Below are 21,365 nucleotides of genomic sequence, written 5' to 3'. Positions count from 1 at the left end.
AGGTTGGCTGGCTGGCTCATCAGCAACAGACATTTATTTTTCAGAGTTCTGCAGGCTGGGGAAATTCAAGTACAAGACATCAGCAGATTCAGTGTTTGATGAGGGCCTGCTTCCTGGTTCTTAGATGGACACCATCTACTTGATCTGTTCTTATAGCAGAAAGAGCAAGGGAGCTTTCTCAGGCCCCTTTTCTAAGGGCACTAATCCTATTCAAGGGGGTTTCACCCTCAGGACCTAATCATTTCCCAAAGGCCCACCTCCTAATACCATCACTTTGGGGGGTTAGGATTTCAACATATGAATTTGGGGATAGTACACGAATATTCAGTCTATTGTGTTTACTTCCCCAAAGTCACACAAGCCAAGATATCTAATGTAGGTCAGGATTCCAAGTCCAGGCTCAGAACCCAAAAATCTTAGTTTTTAAAAGAATAAGCACATGTAAAGGAAAACTCATTCTCAATTTAGAGAAAGCGGTTACAATTAGAGGTATAAGTACATTGAGTGGGGTTTTTTTTCCCCTTTCATTTTATTCTTTTCTTTGTGTGTGTGTGTGTGTGTGTGTGTGTGTGTGTTTGTGTGTGTGTGGTTAAGTGTTTGAAAAAAAAGGAACCTATTGAATATTGTCGAACTAAGGAATAATGGGGAAATGAAAACATTCTACTTTCTCTTTGGGCACTTACATTGTGACGTAATTTTGTTTTCCATATTGAAATTTCAGACCCTCAGACACGTCTTGGATGAAAGTTAAGCAACCAAAAGATAGCCCAGTTCAAACACATGGTTTTGAAATTATTTGTTTCACTGCAAGCTCTTAAATAACTGCACTGAAATGCAATGATTTATTATAAAGCCTCCCGATATTTGTCTTGCGGGTTGTGAAAAGCTGATCAGGCCCGGTAGCTTCAATGAAATGCTATTTAAATCTAAGTGCCAGGTCTTCTGTTTACTAGCCGTTTGATCCCAGGCAAGACATTTAGCTCACCTGCTAAATGAGTACTAGACACTATGATTATTATCTCACATGTTTGTTTTAAGGTTGAATGAGACATTGCACGGGAAATGGCTTTGTCACTGAGACAGCTGTTATCTTAAATTATAATAATACTAAACATGGGGGTGAAATGAGGATTTCCGCTTAATGGAAAACTTCTGACATGTCTCCTTTCTCATGTGAAACAGGACTGATTACCATTCTCTGGGTTCTTCAGAATTGGTTAAGAGAAGACACTTAATCTCACAGCATTTACTTCTTCATAGGCCATTTATTTTAACAGTTTTAGCCTCAATCACTAACCTGACTCCCCCCTACCCCTGGATTGTATGTATCTACCATATTTTGCTTATGATGATGGGATTAAGGGGGACTTGTCACTTACTGTGTCCCCTTTGGAGTCTGCCTCTGCAGAGAAATTGGTCACTTGGTTATTTCATTAGAAAACATTTCATTGTTGCCAGGAAAGGCCTGTGGTTTATGACAGGTACCAGTGACCTGACAGCTGGTCTGCTTGACTCTGGAGTGTGGAATTAGGAAGCCCACTGTTCCTGCACACCTAACTCATATTTCCAGTGTAGACTTTATCAGCAATAAGGCTGCTATTTTTAGCTTCAACTGTTTGGCTCTTGTGTGTCTCAAAAAGTTCAGAAATCAAATGGAAAAAAAAAAAGGCATTCTTTATTACTCTACTGAAAAGTAAGGGCTAACTTATCCAAGATCGATTCTTTAAAGGCTGGCCTCTGAAAAACTCCATAGAAACCAGCTACAGCTGAGCGTTTAAGACAATCAAACCAACTTATGGCAGAAAGTAGAAATTGGACATGGCAGTTTAGTTGGACTGGTACTCCCCAAACCAAGAATACCAAGGTAGTGAGTCTGGGTGGCGGACTGAGGTTCTGCCATACTGTACAGCTGCAACCCCTAGTTTTGACTCCAGTCTCCTGATTTTGCCAAGTGATGAATGCTGAAGTGATGACATAAGGACGGAGCCAAGGGTCTGTCACATCATATTGCTGGGACCATGAGGTTTGGAACCTAGCCCTGGACCACACCACATGAGGGGCTTGAATTCTTTCAGTCATGCAACTTAAAGGCCCCCTGATATGGAGACTGAGTTTTCTCTTCCAGAGCCTGAAGTTTGGTCCTGCTAGGTCTTTGTATGCTGTTCAAACACAGTGGGAAACAGGGGCTCACACATCTGTTATGGCTTTTGTCTCTGTGAGTTTACCCAAACTCTTTACATGTTCCAGAAACCTCAGTGTGTGTGTGTGTGTGTGTGTGTGTGTGTGTGTGTGTTCCCTTGCTTGGTTGTTCATCTTGGTTGCCACCATTTCTAAACTTCAGCATTATCACATTCAGTTTTAATGTGTGTACCTTCTGTGTGATCTGTTCCCAAAAGAAGTAAATGTTCTACCATCTGAAACGTAGCATAAAATTCTTACAAGTAGTAAGAGCCACCATTTACTAAATGCAGACCATGTGCCAGGCATAGTATGAATTAGCTTTCATATTATACATATATTTTTAATTTTTGCATGAGCTCTGTTAAATAGCTATGAGTTCCATATTATATCTAGGAGTTTTGAAGTGGTTAAGCCATTTACCCACAGTAAGTGGGAGAATAGAGCTAGGACTCAAATCTATGCTTGACCAATCTCAAAATACAACCTACTTTTACCACTTCTTCTGTTATAGACTAGAAGTTCCCACCCACCCCTAAAAAAAAATTATATGTTGAAACCCTATCCCTTAGTGTGATGGTATTAGGAGGTGAGGCCTTTGGGAAGTGATCAGTTAGAGGAGGTCCTGTGAATGGGACTAGTGCCCTTATAAGAGTCATGAGAGAGCTTGCTTCCTCATTCTACTAGCCCATACGAGGATATAAATTGGCTGTCTGCAACCAGCCTCCTGAACCATGAAAAAGAAATACTGTTGTTTATAAGCCACCCAATCTATGGTACTTTGTTATAGCAGCCAAAACTAAGACACCTTCTTAAAACAATCTTCTATGAGTATGGATTTACAAAACTGACAAAGAAGCCCTTGGGGACTTAACTAGTGGTCATTATAAATTCCTGCAGCTCCTCAAATTGGGGGGTGAATTGCAAGCTCAAATCCCCTAAGTTTCAGATGGGTGAGGAAGCACTCTGTCCCCATGTGTTGTCAGAAAAAAAATTCAGTGTTTTGGGCAAAGGTGGCTACAGCACTGAATACAAACAGTGAACTATATTCCCTCTAAAATGAATAAAGTTCAACTCGTACTGTGAATGACAATGTTAGCTCACATATAGGAACATGTAGTGAGCTTATAAATGTTAATATTCTGAATGTGTAAAAAAAAAGAAGGTGATTTCTTATTATTAAGGACATTCTGTCAGTACAGAGGAGACGAAAGGGACTAAAACTTTAAAAGTTGAATGTCATCTACATTTTTTTAGTTTGAATGGATGGTAGAAATTGATGTATGATTCATGTAGAACAGATGAAAAGGTAAAGTGAAAAAAATGAACAAGTCCCAAATCTGAAATGAGAAGATTGAAGCTGTTCCCTGAGTTCAGCAAAAGAGCTGTGTGATATTAGAAGGAGAGTCCTAACTTCTTTAGCACTGAAGTTTATTTGGCTATAAATTATGGATAATATAATAATACCTGCTTTATAGGGCAAGAAAACAAGTATTATATGTGCAAGGTTTATGTGTAAAACTAAAGCATTCACTCTATAATTATCGATCTTAACTTGTATCTCCATAGTGTTACAACTAAAATGCTTTTATATGCATTATTTCATATGACCACAAAATATTATGAGATGTTTAAGGATGTAATCCCAGGGTATAAAGTTTCTATGTTAATATTTGAAAACAAGAACTATCATTTAAAACGATAGCATTATAGAGCAGTAACATTTCTTTAAGATAGTTGGTGCTGATTTATATTTAAACATATATTTTTTTTACTGTTCACCTCTAATTTGCTGCACTGTTTTGTGAAAGAACAATTTTAATAATCTCTTTACTGTCAACAGTTCTTTTATTTATTTATTTGTAGAAGATAGGTGCTGTTGTGTTCTTAACTGTTCATTTTTTCTACACATAATTATCTTATTGAGAAAGGCAGTGTTTACAGGAAACAGTACAGTAACTTTATCTCATTGCTTACCACAAATTCTAATAATTAGACAGTAAAATGAGACCCACCTAAGATGCTTAAAGAGTTAGAAAATATGGCCTAAGTAGAAAAGGTTAACAGAATTATACTGGATAATTTTAATCTTTTTTAAAAAACATGAGTTGATTTAACAACTATCTCAGATGTCTGAGAATAATATCCTCTATCTTCATTTTTTACAGATCAGGAAAAATGGAATCTTCAGTACTGTATAAGAGATCTAGTTTAGGAACAAAAAGTACATTCTGACAGTATTTATCTAGAGTCAACATGATTCAGCTGAAAGAACTGGGAATTGGAAGACCGGTATTAATGACCCAACTTTACCCCTTAATCAGCAACTTGATCTTGGATACATCTTTGGATGAGCCTCCCCTTACTTATCTGTAACAGGAATAAACTGGGTGTGCTTCCTGTCTCACCTACCAGTTGTGAAAATCCAAATGAGAAAATGTACGAAAAGTACTTAGTAAACCGTAAGGCCTAAATAAATAAAGCTGTTATTGAATGTGGGGCTTGGTGGCAGAAATTCTTTTTTTCCAAAACATCTTTGGAAGTCACTCAGAGTCTCATTATTCTGGGGTGGTTATATTCAGTCTTCTTCTGCAAATGCAGTGAGACAAATTAGATCAACACTCTATCAATGTTTTCATGAGACGTTATTATTTTATTTGCATGTATAGCTGGGAATGTAAAGTCTCATGCATGTACTTGACAAGAAGATATCCTTTCACTAGCGCTTTGATTTTCTCGTATAAAAGCCCTCTAGGGACAGTTGTCCTTTCTCTTGACTTTCTTTTCTTTTTCAACTCTTCTCTTCTGCAAGGGTACCCTTCTTTCATTAGGCTATGCTACAACACCTCAGTATGCTGAAATCATCATTGCCTCATCTGACACGCCTTTGCTCACTCATTCAGTGAAATATTTACTAATTAATGACAGTCAGTGGGCCACTGTGCACAGCTGCTCTCTGTCCTCGTCCCGTTGCTGTTTCATGCCCTATATGCATTCTCCTTTCCCTTTCTATTGCCTATCTCTGCAATAAAGCAAAATGCCCTAGGGCTATTCACACTATAAAAATGGATTGTAAGTCTCAGAGGATGAGACTGTTCTACTATGGCTACCTAGTCACTTGAACCATAACTTCATACATCATTTATTTTAATTCTTTCAGAAATTCCTTATGTTTTATTGGAAAATTTCTGGTTATCTAGTTAAGCACTGCCAAAAAGATCATCTTGCCAGGATATTAAACAATCACCATGTCTTAGTCATGTGCTGATTTCTTTCCCTTAAACCCAAGGTACCATTCTTTTTATTAACTAGACCTGAAATCACCCTGTGTTTCCTTCCAGCATCAAAAACACTGTATTTTGAAATACTTTTTATTATCTATTAAATTTTTATTATCTAAATTTTTTATTATCTATTAAAATGCATTTTATTAAGTAATATTTTTCTATTTTATTAATCAGACATATCAATCTAAATTCATAATCAGTGTGAGACAACTATTTATTACTACACAGAGTTAATAAAATTTTAGCAAAGAATTTTGTGGATTGTATTAGCTTGAGTTGCTCTATAGAGGGTAAATATACGCATTTCATTTCACTGTTTGGAAATGTATAAAATAGCTCTGTTAGGAACTGAATGTTTGTGCTCTCCCCCACCCCCCAAATTCATATGTTGAAGCCCTAACTCCCAATGTGATGGTATTAGAGGTGGGGTTTTGGGGAAGTAATTAGGTTTAGATTAGGTCATGACAATGAGACCCTCATAATGGAATTAAAAATAAAATTAGAAAAACAGGTAGATAGAGTACACTTAGAAGAACAGAAAGAGACCTCTCTCTCTCTCTCTCTCTCTCTCTCTCTCTCTCTCTCTTTCTCTCTCTCTCTCTCTCCCTCTCTCCATGAGCATGCATCAAGGAAAAACCATGTGAGCACACAGCGAGAAGATGGCTATCTGAAAGCCAGAAAAATAGCTCTCGCCAGAACCTAACTATGCTGTCACCTTGATCTCCAACTTCCAGCCTCCAGAATTGTGAGAAAATAAATGGCTGTTATTTAAATCATCTAGTCATGGTATTTTGTTATAGCAGCCAGAACTGACTAACAAGCTCACTCAACCCCTCTGTTACCTTCTTGCAACCATAGAGCTGAGAAATCCTGGGACAAAATCATTTCATCTGAACAAGACTTTCGAAGCAACTCAGTGTTTTCAATACTTTAACATTGACCACGATGTGTGAATTATACGTGGCTTTCAGTCACCAAAAATTAGCATGGACCATTGTATTTAATTAAATTTTGGTCACCATATATAAGTTATTTTGTCGTCTCTGGAAAAACAAATCTCCAAAATATTTTATTGTTGCTGAAAAGCAATGTTATTCAGGATAAAGTATCAATAAATGATCCTCTCTTTTTTTGTGGGAAGTTTTTTTTTTCCCTTTGGATAAAATTATACTAAAACTTATTAAGCATCTATGTACCTGGGTGTTTGCATGCCGTCTTTTTAAAGACTTACAAAACTTTGAAAGGTGAATATTCCTATATGACCAATGAAGAAACTGAACATCAGAGAGAAAGATATTTTTTCCTGGTCATTCAACTAGTTAGTGGTGGAGCTAAGATTTGCTCCCTAGATTATCTGACTCTAAAGTTCCCGAACTTTCTAGTAGATTTCACAGTTATTTTAACTACCAATCTGAACTGTGTTCTGCCCAATGTTAGATTTAGTTCCTGGGAGTCAACTGGAGTCAAAAAGGAGCCGTTTACATTTCATGCCTTAAACTGAGATGAATAAATTTCTAGTTAGATTGAGAATCTGGGTCACAGAGGTGATGGCCTTTGAGTCAGCCCATTCATTCTGGTCACCTAAGGTGAGTGAACCATCATCCAAGGAGAGTGAGAGAGTCGGAAGTGTCCTTATACTTATCTATGAAGGATGGGGCAATTTGTCTGGAGAGGAGAAAAATGACCCTATACCTTTAATCATCCATAAACATTGATCTTTTTATCTGACTCTTAAATAACATTTCTGTTAAGACTTGGCAAAGGATTTCACTAACCATACCCTTTAACCACACACACACACACACACACACACACACACGACAGGGACTCCTGGTGCTGTTATTTCCTAGGTATGTGACCTCTGTCTCAATTTTCTTATCTGTAAATTGGGTCCTAATGATAGTTGCTGATATTGAGAGTTAATCTGGAGATTATATACCTTTATACAAACAAACCTCTTAGAAAATTTCCTAGCACAATAAATATTAAATATTATGGTGGTAATTATTATTTTTAGATGTGTGCTGTGATGTTTTATAATAAATGTCACAATAGAAAAATATTTTCCTGACTTTCATTTGAACTGGTCTAGATTTCAGTATATAATGTTCATTTACTGCACCATTCTCTGTGCAATCACCACTTCCCAAAAGAACGATCCTTCCTTATTTGAGGCTTCTGACAAAAATTGGAATGAGATTTGAAATCACAACCAACACAACGCCATAGACATAGATTAAAAACTTATTGTCCTCATCAAATTAACAAAATAGGGGCTACTCAAGTTGAAGACGGAATAAAGACAAATGCAAAGGTCAAATTAACAAAAAGAAAAGTTGCTAAGATAAGAAATAAATATCAACCACAATAAAAACAACTTCAAAAAATGCAAACTAGACATTCTGTATGGAAAGAATTGCTAAAATATAAACTGGAAGTATGTTCCAAAAAATTCAGAGAGGGTGGAAATGCAAAATGAGCTTGCAATAAAGCAAAAACAAAGGTCATGTTCTTTGGAACTGCATTGAAAGAGACGTGATAGCCTTATTTTATAAGCTTCTTGAAGACATTGAATTTGCCAGGTCGTTAACACATATATCAATGTTATATGATGTTATATACATTTTTCTGTACTACCTGGCTGAGGTATGATAGCAAGAACAGAGTTTTATAGCCATAAATCTGTCTTTAATTCTGTTTCCAAACACTGAGCCTGTTTGTACTGGTTAGTGAATGGTTGGGCACTGCTGTATTAATCACATCACTTTGTCCTAAATACTTTGATCCAGTTGAGAAATAGCTAGGGAATTGAGAAGACTTCAGAACATCAGCTTTATTACTTGTAAACTGAATCAGATAACTTAATTTTGGTCTGCAAGGGGCTCACTCCTCTCTTTTAAACTAGATTCACTCTTAGTCAAAAGCACAACTGTCCGTGGATTGTCCGTGCATGTGGCTTCCATTTAATGATCTGAGATTATTGCTCTAACCCTGGATTACAGGAAAATACAGCAAATGGATTGCAGATCCTTAAAGTCACACAGAACTGCAGAGTATATATCCTGGCTTTGCTCTTTACCAATTTAATGATCTTAAGTAAGTTATTTAAATTCTCTGAACTTCAGGTTTTTCTTCTCTAATGTGGGGAGAATATATTTGCTCCAGATAAGAATTGCAGACTCAACGGGTAAAGATATCAATGTATTTCCTGTTTAGCTGTGTGTTTTTGATCTGGACACATTTCTGACACTAAATGATTGTTTCACAGGGCTGGCAGAACATGTCACCTCCATCATGTCGAGGGCTCGTACTCATCATGGTTCTGTCCCACAGACAGTTTCAGGGTCTTCAAGTTGTCAGGGGAGTGGGGGTGGTGAAAGAGAAGCTGTTCCTCAATCATCAAACCCTAGTGGCAGCTGAGATTGCTGTTGATTCATTCCACAGGGTCCCATCCTGGACCACAATTTTGGTTGATTCTCTGCTACTCTGGGGACAAGGAGATGGTTTTGAGGCCGCTACTACTTCTCTCAGCCCACTGGCTCTGTGTATCCACTCTCCTGCGCAGGCTTGAAGTTGAATCTCTCCTGATGTGAGGAATTTAAAATATATATCCTTGTTCTTTTATTCCCTCTATTGCTGTACGCTTTCCCCCACCCTATTTGTGGCGGAGGAACAGCTTTTCTCTTCTACTTGCTGCTTCAAGATGCTACTCTTCTCTTATCAACTAATTTGTATTTTTTCTATTTGGTCTGAAGATTCTAATTTTCCCTAAAAAGTTACACTTTTCACCATGGCCCCACCTGTGGCATTGTGATATCTTCATGAATAGAAGAAAGAGGTAGGTGGAAATGCAGGAAGGGAAAAACAAACAAAGCAAAACACACACACACACACACACACACACACACACACAAATACCTGAACACACTCCCCAACCCTAGCACCTCTGTGTTATTGGTTGAGATAAAGTAAGTAAATATGTCTTGTATATGGGACATTAATTACACGAACTATAATTTATTAAAAATAATGTATATAAGCAATGAATCATTTACATTGAATGAGATGCAAATCATTAGAGTGAAAAGAGAAGTTTTCAGATCTAAAAGTGTATTTACATGTGTGTGCATTATCTGCATCTGAGTATATGTTTAGAATATTTAAAACACATTGAATTTAATAATGGCTTACTAATTCCCATACACTGTTTGCTATATACCTAATATTGTGTTATTATGATGATAGACATGAAATAAATTGAACATATATAAAATATAAAAATTAGTTGACCCTTGAACAACGCAGGTTTGAGCTGCACAGGTCCACTTATATGCGGATTTTTTTTCCAATAAATATCGTGTATGTATTTTCCCTTCCTTATTTTCTTTTTCTTTTTTTTTTTTTTAGATTTTTTTTTTTTATTGGGGAATTGGGGGGATGGGAACAGACAAGTTGCTGTCGTTTTGTTCTTCAATCTAGTTGTGGAGAATGTTGCTTCACTGGCCCAAGTTGGCACCATCATTGCGCTCTTCTCTGGCGAGGCAGATCAGTCGCCGGCTTCTGGACGGCCGCTCACTGCGGCTGCTGGCCGCTCACGCTGGCTGCTGGCCACACACGGTAGCCCATGGCAATCCACTGCCACAGGGACTGCAGCCCACGCAGTCGCCGGCGACTCACGGCAGCCCAGCTCCAGGTTGAGCTGTTGTTCAGCATCTTAGCTGTGGAGGGCAGTGTCACTGGCCCTCATATGTGGGATCCGAACCGGGGCCCTCTGGCATCCCAAGCGAGTTCTTAACCATCGCGCCACTCGGCCGGCCCCTTATTTTCTTAATAACATTTTATTTTCTCTAATTTATTATAATACAATATGTAATAGATATACAAAATATATGATAATCAACTGTTTATGTTATCAGTAAGGCTTCTTCTGGTCAATAGTAGGCTATTAGTAGTTAACTTTTGGGGAAGTCAAAAGTTACACTTGAATCTTCAATTGTTTGAGGGGTTGGAGTGAGGGGTTGACCCCATGCTGTTCAAGGGTCAACTGTATTCTTTGACTATTTTGAGGAACAAATGCTGAATTATTTGTCAGGACAGCTTTGATTTCAGTCTTCAAAAAACTTCCTCTGATGCCTTGACACTTTTGTCAAATAGATTTGCACATCATATCAACATGTAAGAGTGAAGTTATACTGATATAGAGCCCAAAATAAGAAAATTATTCTAAATGACGCCAAGTCTTCAGTCAAATCTACTTGCAGGTGACTGGCTACTCCAAAAGAATTTCAAAATCCTCCTAACATGTCCAAAAATAGAGGGCACATTTACACATAGAAGACAGAAGATTTCTGAAACATTTTTTTCTAATGCTCTATTTAGAAAGTCATGGCAAAAGTGAAAACTCATCATTTACTTTTGTTCATTCATCTCTCTAGTGTTTTCCCCTTTGTTAAGATTATAAATATACCAGGCAACCCTCATGTATCAATTAGCAGCAAAATGAAATCAAAATCCAGCCTCTATAAAAAGAACAACCAAGGAACATTAGGCCAAACAAGGTCAAAGAAGACAAGTACTAGCTGACAATCTAGAAGAAGTCATTTTCTTCTAAAGATCTACAGATAAAAGATGGGAAGAAGATAACTGCCTCACCTATAGGTTTCATAGAAATAATAGCACATCAAGGTCACATAAAAATAATTCCATTAGTCTATATTAGCTGCTCCCCAAAATAAAAGTCAAATTTCATTTTTATAAACTCCAACCCTCCTGTCCAAGTTCCTTGGTGTTACTGGATTCTAGAGTGGTTATTAAAAATGGTTTAGTGGATTAAGTCTGTAATTTGGAATACAGTCATTTTATGACATAGGATTTTTCTCCTAGATACTTTGTGAATATTCTTTCATCTTTCACCTGCGTCATAGTTCAGAAATTTTGAATGTAGACAGCAAATGTTGTTTACCTCTTTCCCAAATGCTTTCTCAAAATCAACACCTAGTAGTCTGTGTTGCCATGGGCTTTCAAGACTCTGTACTCTTCCAAGGAATTCTTAGGGGAGAGTCAGAGACTTTAGCTGAGAACCTGTTTAGAGACATCCATCTCTTACATAATCCAGGCCTCGCCTGCAACCAGATGTGGGGAGAGCAAATTGCAAAAATTCAGAAAGCATTACAATCATAATGCCTAGGGGCATTTGATTCCCATTCAGGGACAGAGGTTCACTTGGTCCTCACCGTAGAAACACCTGCAGATGATTTCCTGCTGTAGATTTACCAGAGCCCAGCTTCTAACCCATAGAGTGGAGAATAAGGCACTCTGTTACAAACCTTAAATGCAGTGTCAACATGCTAAGACCATGTCCCTGAGCTCTTGTTCCCTGCAGCCTGGGAGAAAATGACCCTTTAATGTGCTCTCAGTCAAAGAAATATTTGTAATACAAATATTTCTCTGAGACTTCTGCATTGGGAATTAAAGCTATGTCTATACACATAAAATAAACAAACTGCCCCATTGCTGATCTGCTCATTTCAGCTGTCTTAATGATCAATGTGGATTGTAGCACAATCGATTCAACTGCAGCCATCAGTATTACTCACAAACTCCAGGAAATCTGGTGCAAATGAAATGGCCGGGATGTTGGAAAGTGCTCGCACTTATCAGATATTTGATTTAAGGAACTTTGACATACCAAAAATCATCAAATTTTACGTATTCTATTTTTCACAGCTTGCAATTTAATCTTTTCTGGGTCAAAATTTTGAGTCTACATATGAATTTAAAGTTTATGATAATCTCTTCAGAATCTAATCACTGATAATTTCTCTAAAATATTATCAGTCATTTATTGTGACTCTTATCATGCTAGATATATATATGTATATATATATATATATATATATATATATGTATATATATATGTATATATATACATATATATATTAAACTCAGAGGGAGAATTTTAACATAATTTGCAAAAAAGTAAAGCATAATTGTCTAAAACACATTTTTGGTTCAGAGCAACTAAGATCAAAATCCAGTGTCTTAGACAAAAAGAAATCTCTGGAAAATTTTCTCTAGTATGTATCACACACAAATGTACAAAATTTGGCAGCTTTTCTAGGTAGTCTCCCAATAACCAGAATCAGACAGCAACCTAAAAGGATTCAATAATTCTTACATCTGGCCTTTTCAGAAATTTTGACTTCTTTCAATATTGTGAATACCAAAGAGATTAACTTCCATAAAAGCCACTTTGTTTGGTAAAGGTAAACTATAAACAATAGACCTCAGGGAAAGATACATGCACAGGCATTGTTACTGGCCACCCAGTGAGGTTATAATAATATCAAGTGTCTCCAAGTTAATAGAATTCCAGGTGGATTTTTGTGATAATATTGAATGCAAAAGATAAAAGGAAGATCTGTAGTCTTCATACAAAAATTGTTTACTAATTAAGATAAATATAAATGAGGCTGTTCTGCTGGAGACATAAAGGCGATCTTCCAAGAAAGTTGAATTTCTCTACTAAAACAGAGAAGATCCTGATATCTAAAGATATACTATGTCAGAGAGGCACAGTACACTAAGAAGATACAGAATGTCTGTATTTCCAATTTATGTCTACGAAAAATGAGTTGTACTCCTGGTGGTATACAGGCATGTATTCCTTTAAGATTGCTGTTCTCAAACTTTTTAATCTCAGGGTCCTTTATACTTTAAAAAATTACTCCAAAGTGCTTTTGTATATGTGGGCTATCTCTACCAGTATTTATCTTATTAAGAATTGATACTAGAGGACTACCGAGTGGCTCATTTGGTGAAAAGCTCATTCAAGAAAGCGAGCTCTGAGCGACAGAGTTGCCGGTTCAATTTCCGGCCCGAGCTGAGCTGCCGGTGAGCTGCCAACAGGTGGCAGGATGGCTCAGCTAAAAAAAAAAAAAAAAAATTGATTCTGAGAAGTTTTTAAAACACAAGAATACACAGGTACTCATTCCATTAACTGTCCAAGTGATACATAATCCCTCATCATGCAACCTCTAGAAACTCCACTGTACACTCATGGGGGAATGAGAGTGAAAGTGTCTCATTGTTAAAATAGTTTGACCTCACAAACACCTTGCAAAGATCTTGGAAATTCCTAGAAAGGTCTTGGGGACACCCATGGTTTCACAGACCACACTCACAAGGAGAAGCTATTCCAAGCTCTCTTTTTCTCACTCATCAAAGAAAGATAATAATAATCACACAGATTCATTGGAAGGATGAAAATAATAGGACATCCTATGAGGTAAAAAGGAAACATAACCGTCACCTGATGACTGTGGGTGCTGCTCACAATGAGCGGAATGTTCTGTACTAGATACTGAAAGAAATAGAAAGAAGAATGGTTTTCAGGTTCAGTTCTGAAAAGGAATGAAGTTTATGGGGTGTCATAAAATGTGAACATAACATTTCACACAAAGTGCGACAGGAGATAATATCTAACTGAGGAAATCAACAAAGGTTTCTCAGAGGTTTTACCTTTCATGGTGGATTTGAAGGAAGAAGATATTTGGACATGTGACAGTGGTAGGAGTTGAGTGAAGGACATTTTAAAAGGAGGGAATGGCCAGAGCTGGAACGACATGAACAGGGTAGGGTTGGAGGCCAAACCCCCTCAAATACTTGATGAGGATGAGCTGACAGCAGCAGGATTGGATGGAAGTTTGTGTTAGAAGCAATTACGGTTTCCAGATACCCTTCCCAACCCCAAACACTTAGGTAATTGTCCTCTCTTCACCTTGGCAGATGTGAGGGTTTACTTTCTGAAGATGCTCATTTGCAGAAGCTGCCTGTGGGAACAAGGTACAAGGTGCTATACTGAAAACAGAGGGATTATATTAATGTCTGGGTTTTAAAGAGTGCCAGCCCTGCCCTCTGCACTCTCACCTTGACACTGGCATCCTAGATAATATCACTGAGGCAAAAGAATGGCACAAAGTAAACTATAGATACTGAACTATAGATATTGAAGCAAAATGAATGATGTCCTTATCAACCTAATAGGAGGCCCATCAATAAATAAGCCCACCCAGGTGCAGAGAGTGTCCGAAAAGTTTTTAGCGTCTCACTGTTAAATTTGATTAGTGACCCAAGAAACAAGGATTGCCAGACATTTGAGAACAGCCTCTAATATGTAAGACAGAAAGAAAGCATGATAGCTGGATAGGTAGTAAGATAGTAAGATAGATAGATAGATAGATAGATAGATAGATAGATAGATAGATAGATAGGTGACAGATAAGCAGATAGAGAAAAGAATTCTGGAGTCAGGCAATTGTGTTGGAACACTGACTCTGCTCTTTGCTGAGTAACCTTGAGTAAGCCACTTAAATCTTCACGTCTTAATTTTCCTCATATGTGAAATGAGTATATAACAATTTCTACTTAATAAATGTGACAACTCCATGAAATAAAGTTTCATTACAATTGACAAAAACAGGATGGGGTTAATTAAGCAGAATTTTTCAGCTTAGTTGAATTACTAAAAGCATACAGCAGAACAAGGGTAGGGAACCAAAGTCAGATATGTTGACTATTACACACTAACTTAGTGTTAGGATACATGAAAGTTCTTTATAGACAAAAAAAAAAAATGTTTACTTACCCTTTCCCCACCCAGGAGAGTTCTGAAGATTCCTTTGCCCCCAACAAGAAGCAGCCTCGCAACACTTGAATGTGGTGTATGAAAAGAACATAGTGGTCTAATATGTCTCTCTAACTATAACTACGTTTAATTGTTCACATTAAATGGGAACGCTCAATAAATGCAAAATTGCAAAATTAATATGTGATTAATTAACAACAACATAAAACCTCTTCTCCCTCTTGCCCCAAATAGAGATTTATAGCTCTTTCAATCTACTCAGGGTCCCTTTCCAAGCCTCAGAAAGTTGGATATTGTGGCAATTAATTGTTTAAACACATTATAAAGGATTATGATGAGAGGCAAACATAAAATGCAATAAACACTTCGTAACAAATTTATTTTAATAACAGCTCCTCTGCCAAGCCAGCAGATTTTTCTAGAACATCACTCCCTTCCATATTCTGCTAAGAGAGATCAGGGGAATTGCCTTTAAATGGACCTACTCATCATCCCCTACACAGTCATGAAAAGCCCACTATTAGACCATTTATATAGCCTGGCTAAAAAAATTGTTAAGTTTCTTCAATTCTTTGAGACATAAAGGAGCTGGCTTCTTAGTAAGGATAATATCATAATCAGGCATTTCATTAAAAATATCATCAAGGGACAAAGAAAATAGAAATTGACACCAAGAAGATTAGCTATTGCTGCCTAATAGGAGAGCTTTTATTCATGAATAATTGATGATTTCAAGATATTTGTCTCTTTCCTTAGCAGAAAGTCATCCTTAGAACAAAAATAATGGCAGGAACAACATAGCATTAGGTTAAATTGATCTCAAATCCTTCCTCAAAAAAGTGTCATAACAAATTGATTTTCCACCTATAACTTAAGTCTTTTTAGATTCCTAGGCTCCTAGATCTCAGGTTTTCTTACCCCGGTACATTATTTTTCCTCAGAGTTGTTTTTGAGGGGAGAAGGGTTGGAGTAGCATTGGAGATGATGCTAAATGGATTTCTGCCTTGGGTGGGCTAATACAATAGTGAGCATGCCAGTGAGCGCGTGCATATCTGTAAATAGCCTCCAATTACCCATTAATCTTCTATAATTTTAAACATGTCTACCTTGACTAAAAATTTAATAACATGTGCACTGATTATTGGAAAACTTGGTGAGCATAGATATTGTAGACTTCCCTACACCTGTACAGAGAGATTCGACAAATATTATCTTGCTAAGAATCGAGTTAGAACTGAACACCAATAAGTTATTATAAAGAAGTAGTGTTGATTTCACTGTATGACTTTTGTTGAAAACGTTGTACTCTACAAAAATTATAGTCAAATTACATGGATTAAGAAAGTACATGTCAAGAAAGTCCCTTGTTTCTCCAACCCCAATAATTCTTGCCTGATCAAAACACCACAAAAACAAATAGTAATAATAATAATAAAATAACAAAATGGACACAGGTAGCTTACACACGACCTGGTGAAATGAAAAATTTGCAGTAACTCTAGTTGCAAACTTAGTTTCTTTCATAGCTGGACCTCTATTTATTAACATTTTGATCTATATAACATGTTCATACTTGCAACTAATTTTTAACATTTAATAGAATAGTTCTAAATCTGATGTTTATCTTTTGTCCTAATAATTTTGAAACTATAAAAAACAAGAAGTGGTAACCTGCAATTTGTGATTGTTAAAATCTGATGAAATTAGTGGACTAGCATTTCCAACCAGGACTCTTGAGAGCACTATGAGAGCAATTGAGTATTACTATGGAAAGCCTTCATCCTTGTTAACTAACTGTCCAACATTGGGACAGGACGTCTATTTAGGATGCGTGGCTTGTTTCAAAACAGATGTGTACACACCCAGAATCTTTTGGGGTAACAGAATGTTTTAGAAAGGCTAGAATTTTCCATGAATTTCAATTTCAAATGTATTTTCTGTTGTAAGATTATATCTGACCACATATTCAAACTCAATGACTCAATATTTTGTGTTTTTCTTACTTGAGATAGAGCATACTGTTGCATGCCTGAACTCAATATTCACAGATCAATAAGTTGCGTGAGTTTTTTTATATTATTTCTAAACAAATATAATGAGTAATAATAACTTATGCCTTAAAGGTCATAATCTCAGCTACTCTTCTATTTCCTGATATTCTTCTGCAAGTCAGTATTCATTAAACAATGGCTAAATATAAATAGTATGTTTTGGAAGGTAATTTTAAAATAAGAAGTATTTGTAGTTTGCAGAAAATCCTAGGTAGCATGTTTTCAGGAAATGCTTGAATATAAATATGAGCTGACCAATACCTGATGTGTTTTGTTTCATTATCCAATGCCTTAACATGGATGATCTTGACAGTTCAACATCCATTTCCTGTTCTCTTTTCAGATTTTTAAAAAATTTTAATTTGGAGGGGAAAACTGGCATTTTATTTTCTGTTTTTTATGAACTCAAAAGTCATAAAATTGTAAAGAGGAAAAAAATTGTCAACTTTTTAAAGATTAAATGCAGGAAAATTAGAGTGTCTGAAAGGGCAGACTCTGAATGGATTCAGTGCTGAAAAGTAGATAGCACTGGAGAAAGCAAACTCGAAGATGAGTGTTGAACAAAAAGATGGGCAAGGTAAGTACATACAAACAGCCTTGGTAACACCCTCCCAATGATTTCGTCTAGCTAGATGGTTGCACTGAGTACATGCAATTTTTTGACCACATAATAGAGGAAAGTGATTGTGTTTTGAAGTGAACTGCTAACTCTAGGGGAAAATCTGCAGAAAGAGAAAATTTCCCTTCCCTTCTGCCCCAAATCTTTCCTTTCGAGGTATAGGATGGCAGCTTTGTAGGGGAAAACAAATCTCAGGAGGCCAGGCAGAAAACCATCTTCTAATTTCTGAATGCAGCAGGGTTGGTGCACTTTTCGAATCTCACACAGTAGAATTATCTAAAGCAAGTTCTGCAGACCAAAGTTTCAGCATGCGATCGCAAGATCTTCTGGCTGACTAGCTGGATATTTTTTGTTCTTGCTATTGCTTGAACATTCAGGAGCACGGAAAAGGAAGAGGTGATTCTTCCATGTGAAACCCTTTGAGCATGAAGCTTTTTTGCCCCTCCCCCATGAAAATACAGGCTCAGAAAGATTTCTCAAGAGCAGATTTCTACCTCTAGCTACCTCTGCAAAAGACAATTATTGGGATCCTTGGAACTTAGTCTATTCTGGTGATGCTGCATATTTGTTTGGGTCCACCTGCACTCTGCAACTGGTCCTGTTTCTGTCCTCATTTCAGTACTAAGACCACCCTTTGTGAGTACTTTAACACTTAAAAAAAAGGAAGAGTGATTTTTTCCCCCAATGTTAAAGGCGCTGGAAGCCACTAAAGTATAATGTGGTGCAAAGCTGTCACTCTATGAATCTTTAAGCAAATCCATGCAGAAAATGTGTAAGTACCCATTTAATGATCCAGATGTTTCTGGTGTCTAAACTATTCCTTGGGAATAAAACAAATCTTTACGGCATTTAGTACCCTTCTGCCTATTCTAAAGCACCTATCTTACTCTGTAGAAATAACAGAAACATCCATGTCATCTGAATTAATATTGACAAGTTGGGGAGGAGGTCTTTCAAAGATATTTTATCAGCACCATTAACAGAAACAAGATGTAGAAAATCTGATCTGTACAGGAAATTGTGCTCCATAGTACCCCAGGGAAAATATCAATAACACGACACAGTGCCTGCCATCAAGGAACTTATTATCTAGGTGAAAATAACATCCAAAAAGCGAAATAACAAAAGAAAGGGCTGTATAAGTTACTTGCAAAATGTGAGGTACTGTGATATTGTGGTTTATAATGGGAAATATTTATTTGGTCTTCATTCCGTTTCTGGCACAGAGCTCTTAAATTCTTATAAAATTTCCTTAGAGATGAGCTATAAAAGTGACTTTTGTTATGTGAATGAGGTGACTTTGGTAAGCACCTAGGGATGGGAGCTGGTTGCCAGGGAAACCAACCAGGGACAGAGGGTTGGAACTTTCAGTCTCACACATCGATTTCCCAGGGAGGGAGATGGGCCGGAGATCGAATCAATTGCCAATGGCCGGTGATTTAATCAGCCATGCCTATGTAATGAAACTTCCATAAAAACCCAAAAGGATGAGGTTCAGAGAGCTTCCAGGTTGGTGAAGCAGAACATTTCCACATGCCATTGTGCCAAGTCCCAAACTCCATGAGGACAGAAGCTCCTGTGTCCAGAATTTCACTCTGTGTACCTCTTCTTCATCTTGTTGTTGATTGAGATCCTTTAATATCCTTTGTCATAAACTGGGGATCTAGTGCATAAACTGGTTTACTGAGTTCTGTGAACCTCTCTAGCAAATTAATCAAATCAAGCAGGTAGGCCCCTCTGAGTTATAGCCAGTTGGTCAGAAGCACAGGTGACAACTTGGATTTGTGATTGACATTAGAAGTGGAGGGCAGTCTTCTGGGACTGAACCCTTAACCTCTGGAGTCTGGCGCTATTTCTAGGTAAATAGTGTCAGAATCGAGTTAAATTGTGGGACACTCTACTGGTGTTGGAAAATTGCTTTGTGGTGTGGGGGAAACCCCACTCATTGAATTTGGGTGCAGAATCTTAGGTACAGAGAAGTAATTAAAGAAATAAGAATAGTTTATAACCCCAGGACCTTAAAAATCTTCTAGCCCAATAATTTACTGATGCTTAAGTCCACTTTAGAAATGAGTTCACCTTTATTAAATGTGTATTATTGTGACAGGCACTGAGAAAATCATTTTGAAAATATATATTAAAATACATATTCATTGTTTTACATAACAATTTTATAAAGTGGTATTTTTTTCAAATAAGGAAATTAAAACAGACAAAATAAATAACTCGTCCAAGATCGCACACCCTGTTAGTGGCAAAGCAGTGATTTGAAATCAGGACTTTTCTCCCTAAGGCCTGTGCCTTTCATCAGGGTAATAGATTGGCCAGCATGAATGACAATGGTCTCTGCCCCTTCCCCCAGAAATGCCATTCAGCACATTCCCAGTAGCTCCTTCTATCATTGATTGCGAGGAGCATGGTAAGGGTTTCATAGAGGTAAATGTCCCAGAAAGGAGGAAGTCAAGAAGTTAATTAAAGAGATCCTAATTAAAATTTAAAAGAGCAAATGCCAAACCACACATGCAATGTGTAGAATGCAGATTTGAACTCTAGCTAGAACAGCCTTTGAAGGAATTCAACTCCAAACTCTGAGACAGCCCTGGATAGCTAAGAATTGCAGATTGAGAATACTGTTATTTTTCAAGAATTTCGCTTCTATGACATTTTAAAAGATAATTGAAATAGCAAGAAACCTATGAGGAAGTGAAAGCAATATAATCCAAAGAGCTACAAATGTAACTTTGGAGGATTTCAATTCATGACTGATTGACAAGGCATGCAATGGTATTATAATTAATGAACATTTGACAAAGTCCTTTAGTTTGGGAATTTATTTTCTACTCAACAACTTTTCTGACATCCATAGTTCTCCCTTGAGTTTTATCTTTGCTCTTGTTTATTGGTTTATTTAATTTCAAAGCCAATTAGACAAGCCAAAATAAATGATTTCACAGATGTATAATTGTATCCTGAGATGAATAAATTATGGACATTTCAATAAGTAACAAATGGAAGGGGAGCAGCTTGTTGTTTGAACACAGATGGATTTATTGGTTGAAATAAACTTCATCTTATTTTTTTATTTTTTTTATTTTTTAAGATTTTTATTGGGGAATTGGGGGGATGGGAACAGTGCTTGGGAATTGGGGGAAGGGGAACAGACAAGTTGCTGTCGTTTTGTTCTTCAGTCTAGTTGTGGAGGACGTTGGCCCAAGTTGGCACCATCATTGCGCTCTTCCCGGGTGAGGCAGATCAGTCGCCAGCTTCTGGATAGCCGCTCACAGCAGCTGCTGGCCGCTCACGCTGGCTGCTGGCTACACACGGTAGCCCATGGCAACCCACTGCCACAGGGACTGCAGCCTATGCCGTCGCCGGCGACTCACAGCAGCCCAGCTCCAGTTTGAGCTGTTGTTCAGCATGTTAGCTGTAGAGGGCAGTGTCACTGGCCCTCATATGTGGGATCTGAACCGGGGCCCTCTGGCGTCCCAAGCCAGTTCTTAACCATCGCGCCACTCGGCCCGCCCTTATTTTTTTTATTTATTATTATTTTTTTTAACTAAGCAATTTTGACCCCTTTTGTTGCT

The 21,365-nt window shown here is 37.3% G+C and overlaps 1 long non-coding RNA gene across 1 annotated transcript in view; it reads left to right on the top strand.

Moving 5' to 3' along the window:
* The window catches only part of LOC109374005 (uncharacterized), a 31,415-nt gene extending 26,780 nt beyond the window's left edge, over positions 1-4,635 (top strand). The window contains exon 3 of the long non-coding RNA XR_002122328.1: positions 4,347-4,635. This is a non-coding gene — a long non-coding RNA (uncharacterized LOC109374005). The remainder of the gene's footprint in view (positions 1-4,346) is intronic.
* Positions 4,636-21,365: the final 16,730 nt, after the last annotated feature.

The sequence above is a fragment of the Hipposideros armiger genome, unplaced genomic scaffold, assembly GCF_001890085.2.
Source record: "Hipposideros armiger isolate ML-2016 unplaced genomic scaffold, ASM189008v1 scaffold_774, whole genome shotgun sequence".
In the NCBI taxonomy this organism is placed as follows: Eukaryota; Metazoa; Chordata; class Mammalia; order Chiroptera; family Hipposideridae; genus Hipposideros; species Hipposideros armiger.
Note: the sequence above shows the minus strand (reverse complement) of the source record. Positions and strands in the feature narration are given on the sequence as shown.